General features: G+C 45.8%; 1 pseudogene; it reads left to right on the forward strand.

Moving 5' to 3' along the window:
• Positions 1-6,153: 6,153 nt before the first annotated feature.
• Positions 6,154-8,737, forward strand: LOC133928024 (uncharacterized; annotated as a pseudogene).
• The last annotated feature ends 455 nt before the right edge of the window (positions 8,738-9,192 follow it).

Below are 9,192 nucleotides of genomic sequence, written 5' to 3' on the forward strand. Positions count from 1 at the left end.
CTGGTGAAACTGGCGAATTTAAACATGTGACCTCTTTGTGTTATGTAAGCTAAGACCAGCCAACCAGGATATGTTTCGAAAGGGAGGATCCAAAATTTTAAAATTTAGTTTAACTTCCAATTAAACTCTAAAAACTTATAGATCAATCCTCACTATGCAAACAAACTCGTATATTAGTATTGTTTTGTTTGACACTACAACAAAAGCAGGCATATGAGACATCTTGTCTCTGACGGTTTATTTGGAACCGTGTGAGATAAATTATCTCATATGCCCTATTGGAAGTCGTCTCAGAAAAGACATACGGCTGGAGCCGTAAAAGATAAGCAAATATACCAAATGGCTATATTCTGAACCCATCTAGGATAATATCAAGAATGGTTTCATTCTAGAACCATGTCGAATAGTCAAGAACCATACGGGATACCAAGGGTCAAGCTTTTCCCGCTCGGTTCCTCCCAACCACATATCACAAATAAATGCCGTGCTTCATCTTACACGTCGACTCCTTTTAACTCCCACCAGTCGACCAACTCCTCTCCCTCCGCTGAAAACCCTGAAATCCTCCCGCATTCCTCCCAATCCATCCTCCTCAGCCATTGTCACCGCTTTGATCGCCGCTCCCATGGCCACTCCTCTGTTTTTGCCACTGTCGATGCCTGCTCTACCCTCTCCTATGCACACATACCTACTCTTGCAAATTAGTTGTGATTGTCTCTTGTCAGAGTCGGAGGTAAAAGGAGGAGGTGGCCATGGAGGTATCCTCTGTGAAGGCATTCTCTAACTTCTTCATGGACAAGGAGGAGGCTGGCAGTGACGACCTATGGTGGTGTGAGAGCTCACCACCACCGCGGGGCTTAGAGGAGGAGGATACTCCTCAGACTCCAAGGAGGAGTTAGAGAAAGAAGAGGAGGAGAGCAACCTCTCCATGGATGACGAGATCGACAACAACTTGGATCCAGAGAAGGAGTCTGGAGGCAAGGGTGAGGGTGACCCCGACAAGAGTGAGGTCGATGAGCCCAAGGGCAACACCAGTGAGGAACAAGGAGATAACGGTGCCGCCAGCCCCTTCTTCACCATTAGCCACTCTGGCACCCTCAATGGTAGGCCAACCAAGGGTCATAGGCTATTGTAGGATTAGTTAGTGTAGGTGACGCATGCATGCTTAATCCAGATTTAGTTGCCTTTTGTGATTTGGATTAGGGAATTTTGTGTAAATTTGGGTACTTGTTAGTAACTAGTGTTTCTTTAATGTAAATTCATGAAAAGATCAGTTAGCATATGTGACGATGGTGCCGGCAAAGAAGGATAGGATAATGTAGTGGTGATGATATGCTAAAATGTAATAATCATGTACTGATCTTCATTTTGTGTATAATGAAAATATCACCTTTTAAATTAATTATCTTGTGTTTAAATTCATTATTGCATTTGAATTCAATTTTATGTTTAAATACACTTCCTATGTAAATTGTCTTGTGTTTAAATTTTGGCACCCAGTGAATGTAGTACTAATTGGTTAAAAATAACATATTCTGAAATCCTAACATAAAACACAAACTAGCTCAATTGATAAGAGGGTTGGGTCACTAGCATAAGGTCCTAAGTTTGCTTCCCGGGACACACTTGAGAAAATGATGAGAAAATATAATGGATGATCAGGGGCAATGCCCGGATATCATACAAATTTTTATTTCCTTGGGCATATTTCACTATTTCTTACATCATTTTTAGACTCTGGAATTAAATATCACTGATGTATTGTCTTAGATGGCTCCAGTGTCAAACCTGTCACACCCATGAAACCCTAGAACCAATTAAAATAAAAATAAAAATAAATAAAATTCCCCACTCCTTTTTTCTCTCTAATCTTTTCTCTACCGCCATGTTTCCATCACCATCGGCCACAACACACTGCCACACCGCCATTCTCCGTCATCACCACTGGTCCTGCACACCACCTGCCTCACACTCCATGCTTTCACCTTGTGAATCGTGTTGCCCTGCTCATGCACTGCCAAATGCCTCCACCAGATCCAAATCCATGACACCGGAGTTCGTCGCCCCACCATCACCGTCGACTGCCGCTGCCACTTCCCTCCTCTCTATCATGTCTCCCTCTCCCTCGATATGTTCTGAGTCACACAAAACCGAGCCAGCCGCCTTATCCTCTCTACACGTTGATCTGTGGGCCCTGCTTAAATTAGCTAAGCCATTGAACCATCAAGCCGAGGAAAAAAAACTAGCTGGAGCCATCTTTTGAGCCAAACCGAGCCAAGACGAACCCCTAGAATATTTCAGGATTATTCCCCTTTTCTATTTCCCGAATTAACATCGCGACAAATCTTCCTAAGCTCGTTTCTTCTCCATTCTAACTCCTTTTTCAATGATTATTACACCATAATTCATCTAAATTTGAGATATATCCAACCATGTAAATTTCATAATTCTTTGTTTTAATTAGTTTTTATTATAATTTATTTACTTACTTTTTGTGTTGCCAAAAACCTAGAATTAGCTCTTCTGCTAGTTTGAGAGTAGTTTTAGATGTAGATAAATTTAGATAGCCATGTTTTAGGCTATAGAGGAAATCTTTGTACCAAAACTAGACTAGTTTAAATTGTGTAGATAATAATTAGAAGTATTTTCCCATTAGGATAAATAACAACTTCATTAGAGTAATTAATAATTAGTATTTGTTATTTGGTAAAAATGTTAGATAATTTTGAACTAGGGAATATGTCACACATGCACCCCTAGGCCTAAGAGTAAACTACTGAATAGCATATACTTGCCACTTAGTCCTCATATAACTGTAGTTAGTAGTATAACCTTTTCCTTTAGAATGTCTAGGTCCAGCCACCGTAGCAGTAGTTCCTTTGCTTAAAGTTTGTTAGATTATTGATTGAGTTCTTATTTGCATTCATTTGAGATTGTTAGACGAAGGAGCGTTCGAGGAGGACCTAGAGTGTGAAGAGGAAGCGGACGAGGAACAATGAATGCAAGTCCTACACTATTGGTCATGGTGCGCCTATTATTTGAAAACATAACCAGTAAAGCCATTGTTTTAAACTATAGTAATATGTACGCTTAAATTGTTATATGAAATTTAAAATATTAAAATAGTTATGACCTAGCATGTTTAAGTCATGCCTTATTATTATTTACCTTTATTCAGTTAAATACCCTGGAATGTCCCTAATATCAACTATATTGATTGTTTGGATAATTTCTTAATTATTAGCATGCTTAAGATTGCTCTGATTAAACAAAGGGATAATAATAATAACCTATTAATCATGTATTTTTGAAAAGTGTGAAATGTTGTGTGTTTGATGTGTTTGTAGGATAAGAAGGGTGTTAATGAAAAACCCAAATATTTCTTTGATGTTTTGAGTAAGGTGCCACAAAGAGGTGGGAACTACCTTAGGAGCAAGGTTCACCTGTAGTGTGTTTTTGCTGGGAGAAATTACCCTCGTTTAGGTAATGACTAGTTCATTTTTACATCTCACTTAGTGATCATCATGTGATTGCATGCCCTGTATGGGAAGGACGTGACCCAACTCCTTTAATTTAGCTCGAGGTCCTTTCATTGAATTATGCTAGGTCATGTTTGAGCCATGGGATTGCTAAATTGTCTTCCTCTTGTTTTATGCTAAGGCCCCTGTTACCTTAGTACCTCATTAGTGGATATCGTGGCTATGTTGGGAGGTTGTTGCATCTTGTTATGCCAATTCTAACCACGATGATGGTGTGGGTCTATGCATCTCATTATGCCAGATCTAACCATGATGCTGGAAGGTTCAGTCTAACCTTTGCAAAGTGTAAATTTACTTGAATAACCATGTCCGTAATGATTACCTTAAAGATGTGAGTACTCCTTAATGTGTGAGTGAGCAGTGTGCCTGTGTTTTGGAAAGTGCAGGCTATGTGCCTTAAGTTGGCGATGACAAGATGTCCACCGACTATAAATTTGGAAACTGATGGATGAATTGCATCTTCCCTAGGGCCACTAACCCAACAATCTTAAACTCAATTCTATTTTCTCAAATGTTCTACAAAGTCTTGCAAAACCGAACCCTGCATCAAAAACTAGTTTTTGGGCAAAACCTGAAGACTATGGACTTATCCTTGTTCTACTATTATGTACCTACTTATTCCCTTTGTGATATGACTTGCCGAGTACCTTATATTCGCACTCTTGCTATTTTTGGATTTTGATGAGGACCCAGAAGCCAACTTTATCGAGGGTGGAGAAGACTAGTAAGAGAGTAGGGTTTCGTCCGCACTCAAGCCGCCTGGAGAGCTTGGGTCATTCCACTGTGTTTTGTGAGCTTTATATTATTATACCTATATATCTTTGTTGTAACGAACTCTGTATTGTATCCTAATTATTATATTATAATCAATGTATACTTGTGATATCCATTTCTATTGGAAAATGTGCATACCATAGATACTATTCCAGGGACGTATGAGGTGGAAGATCCAAATGTGGAGTCCGACAAAACCTTACAAGATAAGACGATGTTTTTTAGCCGTATGAGACGACACTATGTGCCGTAGTATGAATACATGGACCCGATAATTTTTCTGATAAACAAATTGGTAATGTCATGATCCATCCTCTCCATGCATTATATGTTTACGTGAAATTCACTATAAAAAACTATTTTTAAGATACCTAAGATATCTTTTTACAGACGGTTCATTTGAAAAACCGTCTAAACAGTTGGCGAGGGTCTCTTGCGGTTACGAACCGCTTGTGGAAATAAATTTTCACAGACGGTTCCTTATGTGAACCGCCTGTGAGAACCGTCTGTAGAAATAATCATCCATTAAAAAAATTAATAACTTTTTTATATCAAGTCGGATGAGAAAACTTTATATGAAAATTGTAGCCTGCGACGAGATCTACAACCTTATAGTTGACATTTTTTTATTTGAAGTCATTTAGAGATCTAAATAATCGTTTTAAGTTTCAAACGATTATTTGAACATCTAAATGACTTCAAATGAAAAAAAAAATCAACTACAAAATTTTAGATCTCGTCGAGATCTACAATTTTCATATAGAGTTTGTTCTCATCCGATTTTATATAAAAAAATTATGAATATTTTAAGATAATCTGTCACCCACCTCTACAGGCGGTTCCTTATGTGAACCGCCTATAATAATTGATGTTCATTTCTGCAGACAGTTAATTAGGTGAACCGCCTGTGAAAATAGGTGACAGTTTATCTAAAAAATTCATAACTTTTTCATACGAAATCGGATGAGAACAAACTTTATATGAAAATTGTAGCCCTCGACGAGATATACAACTTTGTAGTTGAATTTGTTTTCATTTGAAGTCATTTAGATACCCAAATAATCATTTGAATTTTCAGATATAAGATATCAAAAGAATTACATATGCTAATAAGGTCAGTAGTAGTTCTGTGGTGGGATGGTAGGGAAGGTTCGTGCGAGTTGAGAGGTTTCGAGTTCGAGGGCCAAAAACCGTGTAGCGTGTGTATTTCGCGCGAAAAAACGCGTGACTTGTCGGTCAAAAAAATTCCTTTTTTCGGTCAAAAAATATCGATTCGGAGAACACTTATCACAGATGGTTCGTTTAAGGAACCGCCTGTAGAAATAAATTTTTCACAGGCAGTTTCTTAAGTGAACCGTCTGTGAAAATAGATTTCCACATGTGGTCTTTTTTACGTCTGTAGAAATCGTTCATTTTTACAGGCCTTTGATCACAAACGGGTACGCTAAACGCTTGTAAAAACGAGTTATCACCCGTCTCTAGAAATAATTTTTGTAGTAGTGATTTGAATATTTAATTACTTAAACCCTTAAGTCAGACAAGCTTAATGGCTTCATGTGCTCTTTGCTCAGGACCACATTGCCTGCCTCCCTGCCCCAGATCCCTCATCACTACCCTCCCCCCCCCCCCCTCTATCTCTCTCTATCTCTCTCTCTCATATTCCCAAACCCCACAATGCTACACATAGCCAATCCCTGTATCCGGTACATCTCTCCTAGCTAGCCATTAGCAACTGACATCCCTCTTTCTCTCGCATCGCTACAAGCTAGGATTCCTAGGACCCTCTCTCTCCCTCTCTATCTCTGTCAAACTCGATCTCTCAAGAAGAGACAAAAAAACAATGCTGGACAAGGAAGACACGACGAGGATGCTCCCCAAGAGCTCGAGCCAGAAGACGCTCCGGGCTGTTAGGAAAATAAACCACGTCGTGTTCGGTCATGGTGTGCGTCATGGTCTGGCGAGTTTGCTGGGCGGCAGCAGGGATGGTCGAGTCGGAGGCCGTTGGCGACAGAAGCGGAGGAGCGTGACGTGGTTCGAGATTAGCTCTGGAGACCGAGTCTCATGGAGGAGTTCGTGGCTCGAAGCGTGAAGACGGCCGGGTCGCCAGGAGAGCGCGTACGTGCGCGTGAAGCTCGACGGAGTGCGTTGCGTGGGCGTTGCGTCGCCGAGAGGCTATAAGAGGCCATGTAATCCTTGTGTGTCAGTTTGTCCGAGTCCTTCGAGTTGAATAGAAGCCAACATACAGGCCGTTCGGCGGCCGGGGCGTTCGGCGCCATAACCAAGTGTCTACTGTTCATCTTCTTCTACCTCCGTCCGGCGAGAGCTAGAGTGACTCGTTTCAACAAGTGGCATCAGAGCCTAGGTTAGGGAGAGGAGAGGGAGCTGAAGATGACGACGCCGAAGAAGGTCGGCGACTCGAGCTCTGGCAACCCTGGCGATGGCGCACCATGTACGGTCGTGGTGGAGCGCGTCATCGGCGGCACGGCAGAGATCCCGAAGCTGATGAAGACAAACTACCACGAGTGGGCGCTCGAGATGCAGGTCAACCTGGAGGGCATGGAGCTCTGGGATGCTGTGGAGGCTGGCAAAGCCGAGCGCGGCAAGGATCGACGGGCGCTGGCCGTCATCCTGCGCGGGGTGCCGCTGGAGATGAAGTCTGGGCTCGCCGCGAAGAAGACCGCCAAGGAGGCTTGGGCGGCGGTCAAGTCGCTGCGGATGGGAGACACGCGTGTGCAGGAAGCCAAGGCGCAACATCTCCTCAAGCAATTCGAGAACGCGGCGTTCAAGGATGGCGAGGCGATCGACGACTTCGCCATGCGTCTTGACTCTCTCGCCGCGGAGCTGCGCGGGCTGGGGGAGACGATGGAGGAGGAACGCGTCGTGAAGAAGATGCTGTGCGTCGTGCCGGCGAGGTACAACCAGATCGCGTGCTCCATCGAGATGTTCGCCGACTTGAAGACCATGTCGTTGGAGGAGCTCGTCGGTAGGCTGCGCGTGGCAGAGGAGCGCTGCGGTGGCGTCGAGGCGGACGCGGATGGCGTCGGGCGTCTGCTGCTCACGGAGGAGCAGTGGGAGGCGCGTCGGCGTCAACGCCGTAGCAAGGAGCGCTCGAGCGAAGGCAGCGGCAAGCACTACAGCGGCGAGAAGAGTGGAGGCCGTAGCGGCGACCAGGAAGGCAGCGACGACGACGACGGGGGGCGCAACGTCGCATCGGGTGCGAGCAGGCGTCGACGCAGCTCCGGAAAGGGCAAGTGCTTCAACTGTGGCATCCGCGGCCACTTCTCGAGGGAGTGCACGAAGCCGCGAAAGGAGGAGGCGCTGCTCGCCGACGCCGACGACGAGCCGACGCTCCTGTAGGGCAGGCCGCGCGGCGACGTCGTGGTTTAGGGGGAGAATGTTAGGAAAATAAACCACGTCGTGTTCGGTCATGGTGTGCGTCATGGCCTGGCGAGTTTGCTGGGCGGCAGCAGGGATGGTCGAGTCGGAGGCCGTTGGCGACAGAAGCGGAGGAGCGTGACGTGGTTCGAGATTAGCTCTGGAGACCGAGTCTCATGGAGGAGTTCGTGGCTCGAAGCGTGAAGACGGCCGGGTCGCCAGGAGAGCGCGTACGTGCGCGTGAAGCTCGACGGAGTGCGTTGCGTGGGCGTTGCGTCGCCGAGAGGCTATAAGAGGCCATGTAATCCTTGTGTGTCAGTTTGTCCGAGTCCTTCGAGTTGAATAGAAGCCAACATACAGGCCGTTCGGCGGCCGGGGCGTTCGGCGCCATAACCAAGTGTCTACTGTTCATCTTCTTCTACCTCCGTCCGGCGAGAGCTAGAGTGACTCGTTTCAACACGGGCCGCCATGCAGGAGGAGCGAGCGACCACCATGGCCAGCCGCCTTCTCTCCACGGACGCCTCCCTCTCGAACCCCTCATTCCGCGTCTACTACGGCGTCGCCTCGGCCGGCTCTGTGCCCTTCATGTGGGAGTCGGCGCCGGGCACGCCCAAGAATGCCATCTCTGACACCACCCTCCCGCCGCTCAGGCCGCCGCCGTCCTACTACAACAACATGGCCGCCAAGACCAAGTTCACCAAGTCCCAGCCCTCTAAGAAGCTGTTCTCCTGCTCCAAGCCGGCCAGCTTAGTCCACAGCATCCTCCCCAAGCTGCGAAGGAGCCACACTATGCCGTCCGGGTCCCCGTGACCCCGTCTGGGGCACCGACCAAGGAGGGGGTGCAGTGCAGCCGGAGGAAAAGGCTGTTGGCGAGCCCGCGGTCGTCGTTCTCGTCGACGTCGAGGGGTGACGACGAAGACGACGGTGGTGTGGCGTCGTAGCCGACGTCGACACTGTGCTTCCGGGTGCGGCACTCCGGAGGGAGCGCCGGCAGGATGCATGGGCTGCTCGCGTCCGTGGTCGGAGGGCAAGGTACGGCCGCATCTTAATCAGGGTTTGCATTATCCGGTGCGTGGTATCGTGTCCTTGTGTAGTGTACTACTGTCAACTGTGTCGTCGTTGTCTACATTTACCTTGAGGACAATGAAAGAGAGGCGAGGTTTGCATGTTATATATGATATGGATATGAACAATGTAGTAGAGTTTGTAGTAGGATGTACTCAAAACAAGCGGTGATTTGTTTATGCGAAGACATAATAATGTGTTCGATACAGATCAGTTCGTGTCACCGTGTGAGCAGCAGATAGCTACTATGTCCCTGCTTTCTATATCGCCTTTAAGATGTATATATACTTCGTATTCAAGATTGGAACAAGTCCATTCTGCCCCCCTCGACTCTTGCTTTATACAGAAATATCACTCAATTCCAAAGCTGGTCACTTGTCCCGTCAAAATCTGAAACTTGGGAGTATATTTTAAAAACTTGGATCAGGTTTTTTTTTCC

Source organism: Phragmites australis, chromosome 9 (genome assembly GCF_958298935.1).
Source record: "Phragmites australis chromosome 9, lpPhrAust1.1, whole genome shotgun sequence".
In the NCBI taxonomy this organism is placed as follows: domain Eukaryota; kingdom Viridiplantae; phylum Streptophyta; class Magnoliopsida; order Poales; family Poaceae; genus Phragmites; species Phragmites australis.